The sequence below is a fragment of the Aquarana catesbeiana genome, linkage group LG03, assembly GCF_042186555.1.
Source record: "Aquarana catesbeiana isolate 2022-GZ linkage group LG03, ASM4218655v1, whole genome shotgun sequence".
NCBI classification, from domain to species: domain Eukaryota; kingdom Metazoa; phylum Chordata; class Amphibia; order Anura; family Ranidae; genus Aquarana; species Aquarana catesbeiana.
Window position 1 is genome coordinate 17,356,369 of NC_133326.1, and position 25,246 is coordinate 17,381,614.

Genomic DNA, 25,246 nt, shown 5'->3' on the forward strand with positions numbered 1-25,246 from the left:
GATCTTGGTGTGGTCAGATGCTTTGAGGGCAGAGGAGAAATCTAGGGTCTAATAGACCCCAATTTTTTCAAAAAAGAGTACCTGTCACTACCTATTGCTATCATAGGGGATATTTACATTCCCTGAGATAACAATAAAAATGATTAAAAAAAAAAAAATGAAAGGAACAGTTTTAAAATAAGATAAAAAAGCAAAAAAATAATAAAGAAAAAAAAAAAAAAAAAAAAAAGCACCCCTGTCCCCCCTGCTCTCGCGCTAAGGCGAACGCAAGCGTCGGTCTGGCGTCAAATGTAAACAGCAATTGCACCATGCATGTGAGGTATCACCGCGACGGTCAGATCGAGGGCAGTAATTTTAGCAGTAGACCTCCTCTGTAAATCTAAAGTGGTAACCTGTAAAGGCTTTTAAAGGCTTTTAAAAATGTATTTATTTTGTTGTCACTGCACGTTTGTGCGCAATTGTAAAGCATGTCATGTTTGGTATCCATGTACTCGGCCTAAGGTCATCTTTTTTATTTCATCAAACATTTGGGCAATATAGTGTGTTTTAGTGCATTAAAATGTAAAAAAGTGTGTTTTTTCCCCAAAAAATGCGTTTGAAAAATCGCTGCGCAAATACTGTGTGAAAAAAAAAAATTAAACACCCACCATTTTAATCTGTAGGGCATTTGCTTTAAAAAAATATATAATGTGTGGGGGTTCAAAGTAATTTTCTTGCAAAAAAAAATAATTTTTTCATGTAATCAAAAAGTGTCAGAAAGGGCTTTGTCTTCAAGTGGTTAGAAGAGTGGGTGATGTGTGACATAAGCTTCTAAATGTTGTGCATAAAATGCCAGGACAGTTCAACCCCCCCCAAATGACCCCATTTTGGAAAGTAGACACCCCAAGCTATTTGCTGAGAGGCATGTCGAGTCCATGGAATATTTTATATTGTGACACAAGTTGCGGGAAAGAGACAAATTATTATTTTTTTTTTTTTTTTTTGCACAAAGTTGTCACTAAATGATATATTGCTCAAACATGCCATGGTAATATGTGAAATTACACCCCAAAATACATTCTGTTGCTTCTCCTGAGTACGGGGATACCACATGTGTGAGACTTTTTGGGAGCCTAGCCACGTATGGGACCCCGAAAACCAAGCACTGCCTTCAGGCTTTCTAAGGGCGTAAATTTTTGATTTCACTCTTCACTGCCTATCACAGTCTCGGAGGCCATGGAATGCCCAGGTGGCACAAACCCCCCCCAAATGACCCCATTTTGGAAAGTAGACACCCCAAGCTATTTGCTGAGAGGTATAGTGAGTATTTTGCAGACCTCACTTTTTGTCACAAAGTTTTGAAAATTAAAAAAAGAAAAAAAAATTTTTTTTTTTTGTCTTTCTTCATTTTCAAAAACAAATGAGAGCTGCAAAATACTCACCATGCCTCTCAGCAAATAGCTTGGGGTGTCTACTTTCCAAAATGGGGTCATTTGGGGGGGGTTTGTGCCACCTGGGCATTCCATGGCCTCCGAAACTGTGATAGGCAGTGAAGAGTGAAATCAAAAATGTACACCCTTAGAAATCCTGAAGGCGGCGATTGGTTTTCGGGGTCCCGTACGCGGCTAGGCTCCTAAAAAGTCCCACACATGTGGTATCCCCGTACTCAAGAGAAGCAGCAGAATGTATTTTGGGGTGCAATTCCACATATGCCCATGACCTGTGTGAGCAATATATCATTTAGTGACAACTTTGTGCAAAAAATAAATAAATAAATAAATAAATTGTCACTTTCCCGCAACTTGTGTCAAAATATAAAATATTCCATGGACTCAACATGCCTCTCAGCAAATAGCTTGGGGTGTCTACTTTCCAAAATGGGGTCATTTGGGGGGGGGTTTGTGCCATCTGGGCATTTTATGGCCTTCAAAACTGTGATAGGTAGTGAGGAGTAAAATCAAAAATGTACGCCCTTAGAAATCCTGAAGGCAGTGATTGGTTTTCGGGGCCCCGTACGCGGCTAGGCTCCCAAAAAGTCCCACACATGTGGTATCCCCATACTCAGGAGAAGCAGCTAAATGTATTTTGGGGTGCAATTCCACATATGCCCATGGCCTGTGTGAGCAATATATCATTTAGTGACAACTTTTTGTAATTTTTTTTTTTTTTTTTCATTATTCAATCACTTGGGACAAAAAAAATGAATATTCAATGGGCTCAACATGCCTCTCAGCAATTTCCTTGGGGTGTCTACTTTCCAAAATGGGGTCATTTGTGGGGGTTTTGTACTGCCCTGTCATTTTAGCACCTCAAGAAATGACATAGGCAGTCATAAATTAAAGACTGTGTAAATTCCAGAAAATGTACCCTAGTTTGTAGGCGCTATAACTTTTGCGCAAACCAATAAATATACACTTATTGACATTTTTTTTACCAAAGACATGTGGCCAAATACATTTTGGCCTAAATGTATGACTAAAATTGAGTTTATTGGATTTTTTTTAGAACAAAAAGTAGAAAATATAATTTTTTTTCAAAATTTTCGGTCTTTTTCCGTGTATAGCGCAAAAAATAAAAAAATGGCAGAGGTGATCAAATACCATCAAAAGAAAGCTCTATTTGTGGGAAGAAAAGGACGCAAATTTCGTTTGGTTACAGCATTGCATGACCGCGCAATTAGCAGTTAAAGCGACGCAGTGCCAAATTGTAAAAAGTGCTCTGGTCAGGAAGGGGATAAATCCTTCCGGGGCTGAAGTGGTTAAGTTATGAGTCATGGAATCTGGGTCAGGGTTTACTGGAGTTTAGGCTGGGTGACTCATGCAGGCCGGTCTCTGGTGCCTCCCCCTGGGTCTGGAAGTTTGGAGAAACTTCTGGAGGTTAGTGGATGGAGGGCATTTTATTGATTTTTAGTTTGAGCATTACAGGTTAGCAACATTTGGGCTTTAGTATAAATTAAATGACCTTAGCAACCAGCCAGCAGATCAGCAGCCACTACTAAAATTGTCCAAGGAGCTGTCCAACATGTCAGGAAATTTAGCAAAAAGAGATGCTGTTAGACATGGCAGAGGTTGCATGTTCAGATCCGGGTTCTGAGAAATGTAATATTGTTACTTTTGAATTTACTCTGTTTCATTCACCTGCAGAGCAAGGGAATAAATTTCGATCTGCAGATGATGTCAGTTAAAGTGATAGTAAACCGCTGCAAAAAAACAAAAAACTTTCCCCTGTAAGACAAATGTATAATGTGCTAGTATACATCGCATCCTAGCACATTATGCGAGACCTACCTTAAAAAGAAGCCTCTCCAGCAGTGCACTGTCACCGCTGACAGGGCTTCCATCCTCACCCAGTCTTCCTTCTGAGTCTGCAGGCCTCCAGGTACATGAGTGGCCGGAGCCACGATGACGTCAGTCCCACACATGCACGTGGGCGCCCTCGTTTATGGCATGGGCTCTGAAGGCTTCATAATGCAGTGCGCCAGTGACGTGACCGGCTGCATGCAGTGTGAATATCTCCTAAACTGTGAAAGTTTAACCACTTACAGACCGGAAGATTCTCCCCCTTAATGACCAGGCCATTTTTTTGCAATACGGCACTGCGTCGCTTTAACTGACAATTGCGCGGCCGTGCGACAATGTACCCAAACAAAATGTATGTCCTTTTTTTCCCCACAAATAGAGCTTTCTTTTGGTGGTTTTTCAATTTTGCGCTATAAACAAAAAAAGACCGACAATTTTGGAAAAAAATTTTTTTTTTACTTTTTGCTTTAATAAATATCCAAAAAAAAAAATTAAAAAAAAACACATTTCTTCATCAGTTTAGGCCAAAATGTATTCTTCTACATGTTTTTGATTAAAAAAATCGCTATAAGCGTATATTGATTGGTTTGCGCAAAAGTTATATCATCTACAAAATGGGGGATAGTTTTATGGCTTTTTTATTATTATATTTTTTTTTACCTAGTAATGGCGGCGATCTGGGATTCATATCGGGCCTGTGACATTATGGCGGACACATCGGACAATTTTGACACACTTTTGGAACCATCGGCATTTATACAGCGATCGGTGCTATAAAAATGCATTGACTACTGTAAAAATGTCACTGGCAGTGAAGGGGTTAAGTGTGTCCAAGTAAAGGGGGGAGGGGACTGTGTAGGGGTGATGACAGATCGCTGTTCATACTCTGTATGAACAGACGATCTGTCACTTCTCCCCTCAGAGAACCGGAAACTGTGTGTACACACACAGATTCCGGTTCTCCGTGTGCCCCGAGCGATCGCGGGAGCCTGGCGGTGATCGCGACCGCCGGGCACTTGCATCAGCTCTGTGGGCGAGCAGAGGCCTGCGCCCCCTAGTGGCCGTCTATGGTACCAACGTACCATGACGGGCGATTCGTGCAGCCGAGCTATGTTGCCGCAATATAACTGCGGCGGCTGGTTGGCAAGCGGTTAAAGGAGACCTAACTGAAAAAAAAGGTTAAAGTGGAGTTCCACCCACTTTTACAACTCTTCAGCATCCCTCACTAAACTGTGCACTGTAAACAAATTGGATTTTTTTTTTTTTTTCTCAGCACCTACTGTATATCTGCTGTATTTATTTTTCACTTCCTCCTCCCCGGCCGCGGCCCATCGCATCATTTCCTGTTTGCAATGCCTTCTGGGAAGGAGCGGCAACTTCCTCTGAAACTGCCGTTGCTATGGAAACCTGACCTGAAACCTATTACACTGCTTGTGCTGCACTGAGCATGTGCGAGATCTGCAAGAATGAGATCCAGGAAGAAATACAGTCTGGCTTCAGATGCCCACACTTAAGATGGCCACGGCCTGCTGTAAGTTTATAAAATAACAAACTACTGCTATAAACTAACAAAACAGACCTTAGTTTACAGACTAACTTTACTAGAATACATTAAGCTTGTGTATTATAGGGGTATTTTTATTTAAAAAGTATCATTTTGGCCGGAACACCACTTTAATTAAATCCACAAGGGCTTTTTTTTTTACCACTACTATTCTTTTATATTGGCTTTTAAAATTTACAAATGCAGCAATTTGGAATTTGGAAAAAGATTTAGCACTGGAAAACACTTTTTTGAAAGATAAAAAGTGCATTTTATATACAATTATATAGATCAGACCAAAATGAGGGACAAATGAGGAAGAAAGAGGGACAGAGGGACATTGCTCCAAATCAGGGACAGTTTGGAGCTATGGGGCTCCCGCTGCTATCAATCAAATCCAATGAGAGCGGGGGGGCGGGGCCAATTCTCACTGGCTGTGTCAATAGACATAGCAGCAGGACTTGGGAGCACCCTGCACTGGTAACCCAAAGGAAAGGGGCTCTCCTTGGGGGCACCCGATGAAGAGGAGGGGCCAGGAGTGTTGGCGGGGCACCCCAGAAGAGGAGGATTGGGGACGTTCTGTACAAAACATTTGCATGGAGCAGGTAAGTATGACATGTTTGTTATTTTAATTTTTAAAAAACCTGAACCTTTACAACCCCTTCAAGTTATTGTCCAATAAACAGGTCCATGGCAGAAATGTAAAAATGGCTCTGGTCCATAGAGAGTGTACGGGGGGGTGGGGGGAGGGGAAGTGGTTAAAAAGAAAAAAAAAATAAGGCAAAAAGTGATGTAAACTGTGAGAAAGTATGGGAGGAGGAATGGTAATAAGGAGTTATATTATACTTAATATTAATTTCTGAAAAGTATAATGCTAGAAGGCAGATGGGAGGAAGATTCAAATGTAGGTTTAATATTCTTTTATTGGGGATTATTATGATAAAATAAATAATAAAAGCAATATAATTATATCTATATATGAAGCGGAAATTACAGTTCTTTAGGCTGTTTTGTGCGCTAATGTGCAATTATAACTTCTGATGCATGATATAGATAAATATTTGCAGAGTATCATTTTTCTTTGACAGTTTCAGAAAAAAAATCATTCTCGATGTGATCAAAATTACCCTGAAAGTCGCTATCAGCTATGCTGTAAAGTGTTATATTTTCAATGTATTTAAAGCCAAGTACTCAAACATTCGTTTTCAATATTCTGATTACATTCAGTAATGGTTCAAAGAGTTGTGATTTTTTTTTAAAGGGTTAATTTCGCCAACGAAAAAGTTTTCGTCATAATTTCTGTCAGTGTTTTTTTTACAGTGACGAAAACTGTGACGAAAATCAAATCCATTTTCATCCCTTAAAGCGGAGGTCCGCCTAAAAAAAAAAGGAATTAAAGACCAGCAGCTACACATACTGCAGCTGCTGGCTTTTAATAATCGGACACTTACCTATCCTGGAGTCCAGCAATGTCGGCACCACAGCTGATGTTTCCATCAGCTGTCGGGTGCATGCCGCCGCCATGGCGGGTAAGGGTACCTGGCAGTGTAGCCTTTCGGCTTCACGCCTGGAACCCTACTGCGCATGCGCGAGGCTCCGCTCCTCTCTCCTACTGGCCCGGCAAGAGGGGAAGGAGGAGGGAGGAGGAGGGAGCCGAGGCTGAGGGCTGAGTGGGAAAGGAAAGAGGCAAAGGATATCCTGTCCCCCCTCCCCCCTGAAAGGTGCCAATTGTGACACCCCAGGGGGGGGGGGGGTAATCAGATAAGCGGAAGTTCCACTTTTGGATGGAACTCCACTTTAACGAAAACGGATTTGATTTTCCTTTATGGCAAGGAGGGACGTTTACCCTCCTGAACTACTGTATTTATCGTGTGTGTTATGCAGCGTGCACACGGGCGGACTTTTCGACCGGACTGGTCCGACAGTCTATCTGACGGACTTCCGATGGACTTTCCCAACGAACGGACTTGCCTACACACGATCACACCAAAGTCCGACGGATTCATACGTGATGACGTACAACCGGACTAAAATAAGGAAGTTGAGAGCCAGTAGCCAATAGCTGCCCTAGCGTCGGTTTTTGTCCGTCGGACTGGCATACAGACGAGCGGATTTTTCGACCAGACTCAAATCCGTTGGAAAGATTGGAAACATGTCCATCTGATTTTCGACCGAAAAAGTCCGCTGCAGGTCCGAAGAAGCCCACACACGGTCAGAGTGTCCGTCGAAAAGTACGCTCGTGTGTACGCTGCCTTATACCCAGATATTTGTTTTTTTACCAACAGGGGGCGAGGATCAGGTGGTCTGCCCCGGGTGCCACACATTGAAGTGGGGGTGGTCAAGCCGGCCGCCCCGCCTCTCCTGGCCCTTGGACAGCACTGGCAGCAAAGTCTAAAGTTAGGAAAAAATCACTGCCAGCCCCTTCTCCTACAACGCTCCTCCTCCTGCGTCACTCTCATTGGAAGCTGAAGCTTCTAAATACCTCAATAGCTTTGTTCTCGTTGGCCACTCTCCTCCTCCCGCTCCTCCTCCGAGTGTTGCTTTAGATTGGAGGAGGAGAGCGGTCACATGACCATCCATGAAACGTCAGAGGAGAGAAGTCATGTGACCGGGTCCATGCAAGAATGAAGCTATTGAGGTATTTAGAGACTTTGATTTACAGTGAGAGTGACACAGGAGGAGCTGTGCATGAGATTATTCTTAACTTTAGAGTATGCTGGCGGTGCGGTCTCCTAGGAATGCAGGGGGGGCTGTGTATTGTGCATAGGGTTGGGGACTGTGTGCTGTGGGCGGCTGTGTGCTGTGTACTGTGGGGGGTTGTGTATTGTGCAGAGGGTTGGGGACTGTGTGCTGTGGGGGGCTGTGTACTGTGGGGGGTTGTGTATTGTGCAAAGGGTGGGGGGCTGTGTTTTGTGCAGAGGCCGTACTGTCAGCACTGCAAGGAGAGAGAGCCACAGGGATTTCAAATCCCCAGACCGGTGAATCGGCTTTTTGGCATCTGACAGCGGGGGATTGTGGCAATCTGGTGCATCGGGACCGGGGGGGGGGGGAATGTAGAGGGGTCCAGTGGATGGTTGGAACTGCTGGAGTCTGGGGGGAGAGAGCCGCTAAAGATGCGGGGAACAAAGCCAAGGGGGCAGCAAGAGGAGCCCAAGCCCATTATGCAGGGAGGTTTCCTCCACCGCTCCTGTGTGAACTCAGGCTCAAAATCACTATGACAAGCCTGGTTTCACACAGGAGCAGTACGGGGATTCGGACAGGAATCGCACCACATTCCTGTTCAAATCCCATGCATTTCTTTGCAGTGAGCCCCGGTTCACACAGGGGCAGCCGACTTGCAGCGCGACTCTGTAAGGCGACCTGCACACAACTTCAGCGGCGGCTTGCAAAATGACTTCTGTATTGAAGTCAATGCAAGTCGCCCTGAAGTCGTCCCAAAAGTATTACAGGAACCATTTTCTACGTTGGGGCGACTTGAGTCGTTCCTATTAGAACGGTTCCATAGTACAGAACGGAACGCGGCTAAGTCGCCTGACGGGTCGCCTCTGTGTGAACCGGGGCTGACTGAAAATATCGGTACTTGTCAATAAAAAAAGGCATCGGTGCATCCCTAAATCTCAGTAGATGCAATAATAACCCCCAGTATTTTTTGTTAGTGAATGCAATAATAACACCCAACTAGGGATGAGCCGAACACCCCCCGGTTCGGTTCGCACCAGAACCCGCGAACGGACCGAAAGTTCGCACGAACGTTAGAACCCCATTGACGTCTATGGGACTCGAACGTTCGAAATCAAAAGTGCTCATTTTAAAGGCTAATTTGCATGGTATTGTCCTAAAAAGGGTTTGGGGACCCGGGTCCTACCCCAGGGGACATGTATCAATGCAAAAAAAACTTTTAAAAACGGCCGTTTTTTCGGGAGCAGTGATTTTAATGATGCTTAAAGTAAAAAAAAAAAAGTGAAATATTCCTTTAAATATCGTACCTGGGGGGTGTCTATAGTATGCCTGTAAAGTGACGCGTGTTTCCCATGTTTAGAACAGTCCCTGCACCAAATGTCATTTTTAAAGGAAAAAATCTCATTTAAAACTGCTTGCGGGTTTAATGTCATGTCGGGTCATGGCAATATGGATGAAAATCAGTGAGACAAACGGCATGGGTACCCCCCAGTCCATTACCAGTCCCTTTGGGTCTTGTATGGATATTAAGGGGAACCCCGCACCCAAATTAAAATAAGGAAAGGTGTGGGGCCACCAGGCCCTATATACTCTGAACAGCAGTATACAGGCGGTGCAAACAAGACAGGGACTGTAGGTTTGTTGTTAAGTAGAATCTGTTTGTAATTTTGAACATTTTTAACGTGTTTAGCTCCAGCCAAAAAATCTTTTCTAAGCTTTTTGGAAAACATAGGGAAGGGTTATCACCCCTGTGACATTTGTTTTGCTGTCTTTCCTCCTCTTCAGAAGATTTCACCTCACTTTTTTGTCCCAATGAAAAATGTTTTTTGAAAATTTGGGTTTTTTTGTGGAACAAGGATTGGAAAGCATCAGTGGAAAGGAGAACTTGTTTTCCCATATTAACTCTTACAGGAGAGAATTTCCCTTCCTAGGGGTAGATTTCATCTCACTTCCTGTTGTCTCCTTCCGTTTGCAAGTAGGAGTCGTTTGTAAGTTAGATGTTTGAAAGTAGGGTCCTGCCCTATATACTCAGCAGAAATTTGGGCCTTAGGTGTTGCTGTGGCCACAACACTGTAAGCCCTCACAGGGCCCTGCTGTGAAATATTAGATCAAGAATTGTAATTACATGCCCCTGTTGAACAGCAGCTGAAAAATTAGGCCTTAGGCACTGGTGCTGGTGCCACAACACTGCAACCCCTCACAGACACTCTAGTTGGAACGCAGGAACGAGCCCTGCTGCAAATTATTGCTTCAAAAATTGTAATTACACGCCCCTGTTAGACAGGGGCAGAAAAATTGGGCCTTAGGCACTGGTGCTGGTGCCACAACACTGCAACCCCTCACAGACACTCTAGTTGGAACGCAGGAACGAGCCCTGCTGCAAATGATTGCTTCAAAAATTGTAATTACACGCCCCTGTTAGACAGGGGCAGAAAAATTGGGCCTTAGGCACTGGTGCTGGTGCCACAACACTGCAACCCCTCACAGACACTCTAGTTGGAACGCAGGAACGAGCCCTACTGCAAAGTATTGCATCAAAAATTGTAATTACACGCCCCTGTTAGACAGGGGCAGAAAAATTGGGCCTTAGGCACTGGTGCTGGTGCCACAACACTGCAACCCCTCACAGACACTCTAGTTGGAACGCAGGAACGAGCCCTGCTGCAAATGATTGCTTCAAAAATTGTAATTACACGCCCCTGTTAGACAGGGGCAGAAAAATTGGGCCTTAGGCACTGGTGCTGGTGCCACAACACTGCAACCCCTCACAGACACTCTAGTTGGAACGCAGGAACGAGCCCTGCTGCAAAGTATTGCATCAAAAATTGTAATTACACGCCCCTGTTAGACAGGGGCAGAAAAATTGGGCCCTAGGCACTGGTGCTGGTGCCACAACACTGCAACCCCTCACAGACACTCTAGTTGGAATGCAGGAACGAGCCCTGCTGCAAAGTATTACATCAAAAATTGTAATTACACGCCCCTGTTAAACAGGGGCTGAAAAATTGTGCCTTAGGCACTGGTGGTGGCGCCCAGAACCAAAAATGTTCTTACAAGCTATCAGCGTGATGATTGAGGAGGAAGAGGATAATTACTCAGGGATAGTCACTCAGCATCAGCATAGGCAGTCTTTGAAGGGATCTGAGATTTCAAAAAAAATTATTCGGTTACATCAGCATCAGGTGCTTGGTAGCTGGTGGTGATCCAAGACTCATTCATTTTTATGAAGGTCAGCCGATCGACCGAGTCGGTGGACAGACGCACCCTGTGATCGGTTACCACGCCTCCAGCAGCACTGAATGTGCGTTCCGAAAGAACGCTGGATGCAGGACAGGCCAGTAGCTCAATTGCATACTGTGCAAGCTCTGGCCAGTGATCCATCCTCAAGACCCAGTAACCCAGAGGATTTTCGGTGGGAAAGGTGTCCAAGTCTGATCTTGCCCCTAGGTATTCCTGCACCATGTAAAACAGACGCTGGCGATGGTTGCTGGAACCGATCATACCTTGGGGCTGCGGACCAAAAAATTGTCTGAACGCATCGGTCAGACGGCCACCTTCTCCACCGCTCCTTCTTTGACTGACCGAAGCCTCAGCAACACGTTGTCCAGAAACAGGAGTTTGTAACCTCCCAGTCTCTGGGAACGCGTTGCACAGACCTTTCTGCAAGGCCTCCCGAAGATGTTTCATCCTCTGCTCCCTCTGCGATGGCAAGATAAGGTCCGCAACCTTACCCTTGTAACGTGGATCAAGGAGGGTTGCCAGCCAGTATTGGTCCTTCTCCTTGATACCACGAATACGAGGATCCTTACGCAGGCTTTGCAGGATCAGGGAGGCCATGCAGCGTAGGTTTGCTGAGGCATTCGGTCCGGAGTCCTCTGGGTCACTAAGAACGACATGGTCCGCAGCCACCTCCTCCCAGCCACGTACAAGTCCATGTGTTTCTTGGGACTGATCCCTTAAAGACTGCTGCTGATGCTGAGTGCCAGGCTCCACCTCCATACTGACACAATCTTCCTCCTCCTCCTCTTCCTCCTCGTCCTCTTCCTGTGTGATCGGCGGGCACGCAGGAACACTGTCTGGATAAAGGGGGCCTTGAGAGCTAAGGAAGTCCTCCTCTTCCTGCCTCTGTTCTGCCTCAAGTGCCCTGTCCATTATTCCACGCAGCGTGTGCTCCAACAGGTGGACAAGGGGGACAGTGTCACTGATGCATGCACTGTCACTGCTCACCATCCTCGTGGCCTCCTCGAATGGTGACAGGACAGTGCATGCATCCCTGATCATGGCCCACTGGCGTGGGGAAAAAAAACCAAGCTCCCCTGACCCTGTCCTGGTGCCATAGTCGCACAGGTACTCATTGATGGCCCTCTGCTGCGTGTGCAGCCGCTGCAGCATGGCCAACGTTGAGTTCCACCTGGTGGGCATGTCACAGATTAGGCGGTTCTTGGGCAGGTTAAACTCCTTTTGGAGGTCCGTCAGCCGAGCACTGGCATTATATGACCGGCGGAAATGCACACAGACTTTCCTGGCCTGCCTCAGGACATCCTGTAAGCCCGGGTACCTGCCCAAGAACCGCTGCACCACCAAGTTAAGGACGTGAGCCAAACAGGGCACATGGGTCATTTGTCCCTGTCGGAGGGCAGAGAGGAGGTTGGTGCCATTGTCGCAAACCACCATTCCTGCCTTAAGTTGGCGTGGCGTCAACCACCTCTGAACCTGCCCCTGCAGAGCTGACAGAACCTCTGCCCCAGTGTGGCTCCTGTCCCCCAAGCACACCAGCTCAAGCACCGCATGGCATCTTTTGGCCTGCGTACTTGCGTAGCCCCTTGAACGCCTACGGAGCACCGCTGGTTCCGAGGAAGAGGCCATGGAGGAAGAAGAAGAGGAGGGGGTGGAGGAGAGAGGTGTGTCACAATCAGCATTTTGGAGGCGTGGTGGCGGAACAACCTCCAACACTACTGCACCTTGTCCTGCATCCTTCCCAGCTGCCAGCAGAGTCACCCAATGCGCCGTGAAACTTAGGTAACGTCCCTGTCCATGCCTGCTGGACCATGAGTCAGCGGTAATATGCACCTTACCGCTGACCGCCCTGTCCAGCGAGGCATGGACATTGCCTTCCACATGCCGGTAGAGAGCCGGAATCGCCTTCCGTGAGAAAAAGTGGCGTTTGGGTACCTGCCACTGAGGAACCGCACATTCCACAAACTCACGGAAGGGGGCAGAGTCTACCAACTGAAAAGGCAGCAGTTGAAGTGCTAGCAATTTTGCCAAGCTAGCATTCAACCGCTGGGCATGTGGATGGCTGGGAGCAAACTTCTTTCGGCGGTGCAGCAGCTGGGGCAGGGAAATTTGCCTGGTACAATCTGACGTCGGTGTACCAAAAGCAGATTGCCCACAAGTACTTGGCTGTGACACACCTAATTCTACACCTTCATTCCTCTCACTGTAGGTCTCAGAGAGGACTGAAGGTCTAGTGGGGTTGGAAATCTCAGCTGATGAGGAGCAAGGAGAGATCCTCTTTGTTCTTTGGTGTGGGTCTTTTAGATACGCTTGCCAACGAACTGCATGGCAGGTCAACATATGTCTGGTCAAGCATGTGGTACCCAAGCGGGAGATATTTTGGCCACGCGAGATACGCTTGAGACATATGTTGCAAATAGCAGCGGTGCGATCTGATGCACTCGTCTCAAAAAAGGCCCACACCAAAGAACTTTTTGAATAACGCGCAGAGACTGCAGCGCCCTGCACATGTGGAGCTTTGGGGTGTGATGCAGTCAATGTGCTGCCCTTAGGCTGGCCCCTGGAGGGCATCCTGCCTCGTTGGTGATGTGCTGCCGCCTCCTCCTCCTCCTCCTCCTCCTCCTCCTCCTCCTCCTCCTCCTCCTCTCTCCTATCAGGCACCCACGTTGAGTCAGTGACCTCATCATCCCCTCCCTCCTCATCACTGGAGCAAACCTGGCAGTATGCTGCAGCAGGGGGAGCATGACTGCCAGATTGCTGTCCTTCTTGGGCACCCCCTCTGTCCGCGCTCATGTTACTGCCTTCATCGAGCTCAGTATCGTCATCAGAGCCTTCCAAACGCTGGGCATCCTCCTGGAGCATGTACCCAACACTGTGGTCAAACAGTTCGAGGGAATCCTCATGAGGACATGGTGGAGCTAGGGAAGGAGTCACTGATGACATTGAGCTGAGGGAAGAGGCCGCTGCTTTGCCAGACAAAGCACCCTGGGCATGGGTGAGAGAGGATGAGGAGGATGAGGACGGCTTGGTCATCCACTCGACCAAGTCTTCCGCATGTTGCGGCTCAACATGGCCAGCTGCCGAAAAAAAGGCCAAGCGTGTCCCATGGCCACGTGCTGATGAGGATGCACCGTCTCCACGACCAGCACTAGACACAGAGCCTGCTTGCCCTCTCTTATTGGCTTGTGACTGTCTGCCTCTCCTTCTTGGCCTTCCAGACATACTAATGGCCTGTAGCTGCACTAAGCTGGGATAGAACACCTGTAATTTTCTTCAAGTAGCTTTATATACTGTAACCAGACAAGCCTGCCTGTCAGTAGGAAGATAACAGGAACGGATCTAGCTGAACACTGTGAGCAGGACGCACTGTACTAAATGTAAATAGTCTAGCTGCCTGACCGTGGTACTAATAGGATCAAATAGAACACCTGTAATTTTCTTCAGGTAGCTTTATATACTGTAACCAGACAAGCCTGCCTGTCAGTAGGAAGATAACAGGAACGGATCTAGCTGTACACTGTGAGCAGGACGCACTGTACTAAATGTAAATAGTCTAGCTGCCTGACCGTGGTACTAATAGGATCAAATAGAACACCTGTAATTTTCTTCAGGTAGCTTTATATACTGTAACCAGACAAGCCTGCCTGTCAGTAGGAAGATAACAGGAACGGATCTAGCTGTACACTGTGAGCAGGACGCACTGTACTAAATGTAAATAGTCTAGCTGCCTGACTGTGGTACTAATAGGATCAAATAGAACACCTGTAATTTTCTTCAGGTAGCTTTATATACTGTAACCAGACAAGCCTGCCTGTCAGTAGGAAGATAACAGGAACGGATCTAGCTGAACACTGTGAGCAGGACACACTGTACTAAATGTAAATAGTCTAGCTGCCTGACCGTGGTACTAATAGGATCAAATAGAACACCTGTAATTTTCTTCAGGTAGCTTTATATACTGTAACCAGACAAGCCTGCCTGTCAGTAGGAAGATAACAGGAACGGATCTAGCTGAACACTGTGAGCAGGACACACTGTACTAAATGTAAATAGTCTAGCTGCCTGACCGTGGTACTAATAGGATCAAATAGAACACCTGTAATTTTCTTCAGGTAGCTTTATATACTGTAACCAGACAAGCCTGCCGGTCAGTAGGAATTTAACAGGAACGGATCTAGCTGAACACTGTGAGCAGGACGCACTGCATTAAATGTAAATAGTCTAGATAGAAGATAACAGGAACGGATCTAGCTAAACTGAATACAGTGTATATATATATATGCAACACCTGGGATGCATATATATACACAATACACTGTAAGTGCAGCTAACTGACTGACTGTTCTGCCTAATCTATCTAACTCAAATCAAATGACACTGTCTCTCTCTCTCTCTATCTCTCAGCACACCGGAACACACACTACACAGGGCCGCCGTGCAGGCGGCCTTATATAGTGTGGGGTGTGTACTAAATGCCCTGAGCCGTAATTGGCCAAAGCCACCCTGGCTTTGGCCAATTACAGCTCTCTCTACTGACAGCGCTGTGATTGGCCAAGCATGCGGGTCATAGTGCATGCTTGGCCAATCATCAGCCAGCAATGCACTGCGATGCCGCAGTGAATTATGGGCCGTGACGCGCCACACGAATTTAGCGCGAACGGCCCATAACGTTCGCAATTCGGCGAACGATCGAACAGCCGATGTTCGAGTCGAACATGGGTTCGACTCGAACACGAAGCTCATCCCTACACCCAACATTGATGTCAATGGATGCAATAATAACCCCCCGGCATGGGTGTCAGAGAATGCAATAATAACCCCCAGCACTGGTGTCAGTAACCCCCAATAATGACGAATGTGGACACAATACTAACCCCCAGAATTGGTGTCAGTGGATACAATAATACCCCCAGCATCAGTGTCAAAGAATGCAGTAATAGCCACCCGGCATCTATGTCAGGGGCAATGGGGTCACTGACCCCCCCAACATTATGCTGTGCCCCACCATGTGCCCCAAAATTAAATTTTTTTTTTTTCTACAAAAAGGCAATGTCTAGGAGGGAGAGCGTCCCCAGTCAGCTCCTGCGGGTGATTCCTCCCCCCTCCCTCTGCTCGCTGACACTGCATAATGCGAGCGCTCACACAACCACGGCCGCCTGATCTGCTCCTTCTCCTGCATCCTCATCGGCAGGGAGAAGAGCAAGTTACAGGAAGGACTCCACCAGGACTCTCAGTTACTGAAAAAACAGACTGATTTCTCCCGTCCTTAGGACAGGAGAACCAGCCTGTAAATTCCAAGAGATGCCAGACCAGCACTGCCAATAGCAGGGGCAGGACAGCAAGAGGAGGCTGGGGAACCCCACAGTGGCAAAACACCAGGGCCCGGTTAGGGTGACCACGTGTCCCGGGATTATCCCGTAATCTATATTTGTGTCCCGGGCACCTTCATTCCGGGACAATGCAGTGTCCCGGAATGAAATAAGGACTGCCTGCCACTGTAATAAAAGATTGCCCAACTGGTTGCTAGGGCTGCCCCGCCTGGCGTGTAGCAACCAGTGACGTCACATTTGCAGAGTGTCTCAGTATCAGAGCAGAGGGAGGCGGCCGGCCGAGGGAACAAGTCTTTTACCCAGTACTGTACTGCGCTCTCCGAGTCCACCCACCACCTCTCCTCCGCGGCAGCATCAGTCATTTCTGACTCCTCCGACCTCCAGTGACCTCTCGGCGCAGTCGGCGGGCAGCGGCATTCTGCAGTGCCAGTGCTGGCTGGCCTTAGATCCACGGCTCGGCTGTTCCCGGTCCCGACCTCCCGCAGTGCATTGCAGGCTGCAGCCCGTGACATCTCCGACCTCCTCCAGGCTCCTCCTCCTCCCGCCCGAGCAGCCCGACTGCCTGCCTGGACCAGGGAATGATTGAAGAGAAGACCGGCCCTGAAGTCTGCTTACCACACCACCAGACCAGACTGAGACCAGTCCAGATTAAAAGGTGAGCAAATGGAACCAGAGCAGATCAGGTGACAAATAACAGCAATTGACACTGGCAGTTTCTGATGGGGCACAGTGCCACAGTCGCGGCAGTTTATGGGCACACTGGCAGCATTTGATCATGGGGCACAGTTGCAGCAATTTATGGGCACACTGGCAACATTTGATCATGGGGCACAGTCGCTGCAATTGGTTGGCACACTGGCAGCATTTGATGGGGCACAGTAGCGACAATTGATGGGCACACTGGCAGCATCTGATGGGGCACTGTAGCGGCAATTGATGGGCACACTGGCAGCATTTGAAGTAAAAAGTACACCGCTGTCACTAAGTGACTTGATTTAAAAAAGTATAAAAAATCATCTTTTTTTGAGTGGGCGTGGGTCCTGGGGGGTGGGCGGTTGTCCCTGAATGGCAGTTTGGAAATGTGGTCACCCTAGGCCCGGTGGCAAGACAACCTTTGCAACCCTGATAGTTCTCCCACTGCTTTGGACCCTTATATTTTCTTGGTATGCTGGTGACATATATCTCTTTTTTTCTGCCACCCTGGAGGGACCCCAATACAGTAGGAAGGGAGCTCACTGCAGAACATGTGAAAGGGCCTTTGTGGGGTTGTAGTAAAGGGCCCCAGGATATATATATATATATATATATATATACATATATATATATATATACATATATATATATATATATACATATATATATATATATATATATTGCATTTTATAGTTGCCCCCCTACTTTTGTCCCTGTCCCCCCATGTGCCCCTTCTAAATATGAAAGCTGGAGACGCCACTGGTCAGGGGATGCAGTAATAACCCCCAACAGTGGTGCCAGTGTATGCAACAATAACCCCCAACATTGTTGTCAGTGGATACAATAATAAAGTGTCAGTACTATTAAAGTTGTGTGAATAGGGTGAAAGTTGTGTGCACCTTGAGTAAAAACATTGATAAATACTGTAGACCCCTTTGTCTCTTGAGAAGATTACTAAATTTGTAGGACTGAAAGAGTTAACCTTGAAGAGTAAAAAAGAATCCTCAGACTATAAAGCTCACAACTTCATCAACATCCATACATGTATTATGCAAATGATTCTGTGCTAATGGAACGCACTTGAAAATAAAAGCCATATTAACTACAGTGCATTGTATTGTCAAACAAGAGCTGCTTCTCCCTATTAATTCTAAATTGTGAAATCAGTATTTTACTTACCAGAACATGGCTAAAAATAACATGCATGAAAGATTTCTTTTAATCAGAATAATTTGTGCAGAATATAATTAATGTTTGCTCGGTGGAATTTACAGTCGGAAATGCCCGGAGAGCATAAATATAAATGAACAATTTTGTTTTTATTAACCCATTCAGGAAGACCAACGCTCCTGTTGTTCCTAAGTGCAGGAAAACCGATTTCTATGCATAGCGGCTCTTCTGATCGCTCTTTGTGACTGCTTGTCTGGTTATCGGCTGAGTGTAATCCATAGTTGTCCTAAAATCATTTCATTGTATTGTTAAAGTGGAGTTCCACCCCAAAAAAAAAAAATGAAATATAAATTATAATATAATATATCTTTTAACAACATATCCATTGCTATTCCTAAACCACAACTCCAGGAATGTAGAAATTGCTCCATGGGGGGAGGGGGAGGGGGGGGGGGGGGGTAAATTGGTTAGCGATGTCCTCCAGGTCTTGCATTGCTTTTATTCCAAGGTCAGTTTGTTTTTTGGATTTCTTGGTTGCTTGGCATGTCATTGTTAATTATTGATCTCAGCGCAACTAAAACCATCTAATGTAGCTATTTTTTTTTTCTTTGGTGAGAGAATTGATTTCAGACACTTGTCCCGATCTTTATCTTCTTCCTGCCGAGCTGCAAACCAATTCTGAGATCGTTGGAGGACCCTGATAAGCGTGTTTCAAGTTTTCTTTCAGCCAGTAATATAATTTCATCGATGGAACAAAGGTTGTTAAGCAGTCTTCCTCCAACCCCACGCTTTACTTTTCTATATACAGTCCTTCTTGGATCATTTTTTTTTAATTGTATGTAATCCTTTAGGTTCTATTTATTATAAAATTTGCTGTGCGACTGTCTCAACAGACAAAGCAAATAATCCCCATAATGTAGCTAATATGTTTATATCCTATGATCATCAGCTCCATCTAGTGGCCATAATGTGGTATTTTCCTGATTAAATCATTTTAAGGAAAATACCGCCTTATGGACACTAGATGGAGCAGACGAACATAGGAAATAGGCTGTATAGGCTACCCTGCTGTATTCTGAACACAGGAGGTTGACCACTCCGCAACGGCCCTGTTCTGCCCTACTTACATGTATTTTTTATGTGTTGTAATGAACTGCATCAGGTTTATTGTTGTTCAGTAGAGATGGTCTCAGGCGTGTTCGGGATCCTAGTCCCAACCCACGTGCCCGATCCCGCCAGGAAACTGTCATTGCACACCGCTAATCACAGGCAGTGAGAAGACATTTCCTGGTCCGCAAGTTGCACAGAACGGGAAATGTCTCACTGCCTGTGATTAGCGGTGTGCAGTGACGGCTTCCTGGCGGGCGGGTTGGGACTAAGATCCCGAACATGCCCGAGCCCATCTCTAGCACGGGGGGGAACCTCCTCTTTTTGAGGATAATATTATACATCGTATACTTGCAGACCTTTCTGATGCCCACTTTGTTGTAAGACAGCAATCCCACCAGCATCAATATCCGGTGCTATCTTGATCCCAGGCTTTTAATGTGATTTAACGAAACATTGTAACAACTACTTCATCATTCAATACTATGTAAGTGCTTTGATTATAAAACTTCAAGCATATAGTCTTACGCAGGGGCGTTGCTAGGTCTACAAAAGATCTGGGGCTAGAGCCCATAGCAGCGTAGTAAAGAAAGTCATACGCTTGGGCGGGCATACACATGTATATACAGTAATATACCTGTGGGTGTATATATATCCCATCAGGGTCCCCAGAGAGCCTCCCCTTACATCACCTTACATCAGGGTCCCCAGAGAGCCTCCTCCTTACGTCAGAGTCCTCAGAGAGCCTCCCCCTTCCATCAGGGTATGCAGAGGGCCCCCCCACTTACATAAGGGTTCCCAGAGAGGACCCCTTACATTAGGGTCCCCAGAGTGCCTTCCCCTTAAATCTGGGTCCCTAGAGAGCCTAGGCCTTAAAATCAGGGTCCCCAGAGAGCCTCTCCCTTACATCAGGGTCCCCAGAGAGCCCCCCCCACTTACATAAGGGTCCCCAGAGAGCCTCCCCTCCCCTTGGGGACCCCTGCGGAGACTCGGGGCTATTGGCCTCAGATTCGGGGCTATAGCCCCAAAAGCCACCCATAGCAACGCCCCTAGTCTTACGCCTTTACATGTTATGGTAATCCATTGATTATATATTTTAATTATATCTTAGATGTACCTGTCTTCTCTTTTTCTTCACCCCTGAAGAAGGACTGAACTATATCCCGAAACGCGTTGGGTATGAGGAGGGCTCTTTTCATATATCTACTTTGTATGGTGATAGAAATGAATTGTTTAGATATGTCAATGTTTCGCTAATATTTTTTAATTTTGTGTTTTCAAAAAATAAAATTTGTTTACTACTATATTGTTGCATACTTCGGTATATTTTTTATATAGGACATTATTAAAGTGGAGCTCCACCTTAAACAAAAAATATTAAAAGCCAGCAGCTACAAATACTGCAGCTGCTGACTTTTAATAAATGGACACTTACCTGTCCCAGGGTCCAGCGATGTCGGCAGCCGATCGCTCGCTCCTCTCTCAGCTGCCCCCACCGCCATCCTCGGTCAGGGAAACAGGAAGTGAAGCGTTGCGGCTTCACTGCCCGGTTCCCTACTGCGCATGCGCGAGTCGCGCTGCGCGTCTACACTAGTCCCCGTTGTGTTGTGGGAACAGTGTGTTTCCCACAACACAACGGAGGGGGGCGGGCATTTGCGGCTAGCTGCGGCTAGCTATTCCCGGAAGTGGGTGCAGATACCTGTATTATACAGGTATCTGCACCCCCTCCCCCCCAAAAGGTGCCAATTGAGGCACCAGAGGGGGGGAGGAATCCGATGAGCGGAAGTTCCACTTTAGGATGGAACTCCGCTTTAAGTGCCTTTAAAGTCCACCCAGGGGATCCTCTTTTGTATGAACCCATCTCTATTGTTCAATACCTTGATCATTGAAGAGTTAAGCTGCCTCTGGATGCTGCAAAGTCATAATGCAGTATTTTCATGATTGAGTCATTTCAGTAAAATACCACCTTATGGACACTAGATGGAGCAGTTGAACATGGGAAATAGGCTGCAAAGACTACCCTGCTGCATTCTGAACACAGGAGGTTGACCACCCGGCAACAGCCCTGTTCTGCCCTACTTACATGTATTTTTTTTTATGTGTTGTAATGAATTGCATCAGATTATTGACGTATAGTAGCATGATTAGTCGACATCTAGTGGAGGTTTTGGGTCACTGCAACTTGTTTACTATGTGATCTTGGTTTCTCCTCTGTCCTCCTGGTTAGTGCTAGTTAGTTCAGTCCTAGTTAGACCCTCCCTGTTTCTTCGGGGACTAAAAGGGCTTGAAACTTCCGAAACTGTAGCTTAAATCTATGATGATAAAAGTATATGCCATCAGAAATATATACAAACACGTCAGTGTACATATTACAATTATCATATCATTTTATGCATAACAAACGAACATGCATATTACAACACCGCCAGGAATTTGATCAGCTGAAAATACTGACCCCAAATGTAAGCATCCCACCGAACATCAGAAATGGTTCTAAAGGTGAAGAACGGGTGGTCCGTCACAGCCACACACGGGTACCGGCCACTGTGTCATGGGCCAAGATGGTTCACGTAAGGCCCAGTAAGCACTTAAAAGGAGTGCATTGTGCCAATGGATTTCACTGCACCACATCTAAATAGATATTGAGAATTGTTGTTTAACCATTGGTTTGAGTATAGTGTCTTAGAATATTAAACGTGAGATGTATTTAAAAACCCATGGAGTGCTGTCCACAATAGTCACACATTGACCTTACCTCCGGTTTGCAGGGACTTCAAAAAGTAGAGGGTATTCGTCATCCAAGGACGTATTATGTCAATACTGGAGACAGTCTTGGTCTTCATATTTGCGCCTCCACAGACCACCCATCAACTGTATAGGGGTCTATCTTATGACTCAGATCCTCATGTGGCCTAAACAATAGCAGCATAACAAAGCCTGTTAGCTACATGTAAAAAAAAAAGTGGAATAATGGTATATGGTGTGGTCCCAAACTACCACATAAATGGCGGTGTAGGGATCACATCAAAGGTAGGAGATCCATATGCATCAAAAGTCAAAAGAAACTGACCTTACAGCAATGATGGTATCATGTGGCCCCTTCCGTCAGCCCGGTGAAAGAGAGACTGACAAATGGAACATTGGCGCTGTATATACATGCTACTTAATTACAGTGTGATTACAGACACCTGGGTATTTGATCCCATGGCGTCTGAATCACCATTGTATGTATGACCTCAGCATGGGTAACGCCAAAATGGTGCCCATATATGTATATGACCCCCAACGTGAGGTGCACCAAGATGGTGCCCATACGCGACGTCATACGGCCGCGCCGCATAAACGCGCTGACGTAGCCACGCTGCGGCGTACCGCGACGTCATGACGCGACATCTTATGCCGCACAAACCATCGTGCAATGGACTCGAAATCAGTATCCATGCACGATGGAGCTCTCTAATGGTTGGTCAGAACATGGCAAAAAGTAACAAGTGGACATAGACAGACCCCTCATCAAGGAATGAGTCCCGGGAGGCTTAGGTGGACTGAAAGCAATTGAGTGAGGCCACAGCACTGCGGACAGGCACCATACGTGGCTTAGACGGAGCACTCAGAATGAACTAAGGCGATAATACAGTGTAATGACAAAATTATTTACATTACATGGTATTTTCAGATGCTTCAAAGTTTTTTAAATGATACAAGTGTAAACGCGAAAATACTGCCTAAATAGGTAACGAGAAGTTCAATTAACCGCTTCAGCCCTGGAAGATTTGGCTGCTCAATGACCAGGCCATTTTTTGCGATTCGGCACTGCGTCACTTTCACTGACAATTGCGCGGTTGTGCGACGTTGTACCCAAACAAAATTGACGTCCTTTTTTTCCCACAAATAGATCTTTCTTTTGGTGGTATTTGATCATCTCTGCGGTTTTTATTTTCTGCGCTATAAACAAAAAAATAGCGACAATTTTGAAAAAAACACAATATTTTGTACTTTTTGCTCTAATAAATTTCCCAATTTTTTTTTTAAAAAGCACATTTTTTTTCTCAGTTTAGGCCAATATCTATTCTACATATTTTTGGAAATAAAAATCGCAATAAGCGTATATTGATTGGTTTGCGCAAAAGTTATAGCATCTACAAAATAGGGGATAGATTTATAGCATTTTTATAATTTTTTTTTTACTAGTAATGGCGGCGATCTGCGATTTTTATCAGGACTGCGACATTATGGCGGACACATCGGACATTTTTGACACATTTTTGGGAACATTGGCATTAATACAGCAATCAGTGCTATAAAAATGCATTGATTACTGTAATAAATGTCACTGGCAGAGAAGGGGATAACACTAGGGGGCGATCAAGGGGTTAATCGTGTTCCCTAGTGTGTGTATTAACTGAAGGAGGGAGGGGACTGACTAGGGGAGATGACAGATCACTGTTTTGTATGAACAGACGATCAGTCTCTTCTCCCCTCAGAGAATGGGGATCTCTGTGTTTACACACAGAGATCCCGGTTCTCGCCATGTTACGAGCGATCCTGGGAGCCCGGCAGTCTCGCACTCGCATCGGCTCCGGGGGCGAGCAGCTGGTGCGCCCCTATTGGCCACCAGAAGGAGCGACGTAACATAACGGTGATTCGCCTGCCCGTGCCATTCTGCCACAGTACAACTGCGGCGGCTGGTCGACAAGCGGTTAAAAAAGTTATTATAAGAACAGTCAAAGACAACAAATGGGATCAGTATATACAATATACATAGTGTAGATAAATATATATATATATACCCATGTATCCCATCGTATTTGACCATGCATAGAACAAACCATAGTGAACCTGTTCAGCATATAGGCGGCATACATCGTAGTTACATAGTACCCTGTTTCCCTGAAAATAAGACCTAGCGTGATTGTCGGTGATGGCTGTAATATAAGCCCTACCCCCCAAATAAGCCCTAGTTAAAGTCCTTGTAGGTCCTATTTTCAGGGTAGGGCTTATTTTCAGGGAAACTGGGTAGGGCTTATTTGGGGGGTAGGGCTTATATTGAAGCCATCACAGACAACCACGCTAGGTCTTATTTTCGGGGAAACAGGGTAGGTGAGGTTGAAAAAAGACACAAGTTCATCAAGTCCAACCTATGTGTGTGATTATACATCAATTGTATAGCTATCAAAAATTGTGCCCCGGAACAAACAGCAGGGAGGGAGAAAGTGAAAAACATGCTATCAAAGGGCTGGATAAACCTAGGGGGAGGTAAGTGTCTGAAACTATGAGGCCAAATACATCTCAGGACCCCCAGAGATGAAGCCCTCCAAAAATGGTTAGAAGCAAAACATCTCGTTGAGTCCCGGAAATGATGTTGCATTCAATTTAAAAATCCAACGTTGTTCTCGTTGTAATAAAGTCTTATTCCAGTCACCCCCCCCGATTCCTGGATGCACCCTGTCGAGTACTAGGAATTTGATGTGAGGAAAAATGCCGCCATGGAAATGCATTGTATGGCGTCCCAATGGTAAGTCCGGATTGCACGATTTCATACTTAGAATGTGGCGGTATGCTCTTTGCCACAGTTGATTTTTGGTTTTGCCTACATAAAAACATTTGCATTCACATTGCAAGAGATATACCACGCCAGGAGTCTTGCAATTTGCAAAATGCCTAGGGGTGAGGTTGATTTTATTTGCAAGTAACTGGTGAGTATTGGTATCCAATTACTGGCAATAGCCGCATCCTCCACCTTTAAACGTACCATGTCTCTTGCATGGATCCCTAACACACACACCTCCGCCCCCCCCCCCCCCCCCCCCGTATTCACTGGAGACAAGTTTATCCCGTAGAGATCTCGCTCTATGAAAAGTAAATGCTGGACGTTCCGGCAGAAGTGGCCCAACTATAGGGTCCAATGCCAGAACGTGCCGGTATTTATGCACAATTTTCTTAAAGCGTTCTTGTTGGTTTGAGAAACGAGCGACAATCCTTATTTGGTTATCATCTTTTGTCTGAACTTTGGTTCCATAGACCGTATATACTCGAGTATTGTTGTGCTGAAAATGCCCCCCCCTCGGCTTATACTCGAGTCTGTGTCCATCTGCAGCCTCGTGCGCCTGATCTCCCGGCACTGTGACGTCAGTCTAGTCGACGGCCGTGCAGTGTAACAAAGCCCCGCCTTCTCCTCGTCCTCATCCGTGATAGGCGGAACACTGGCT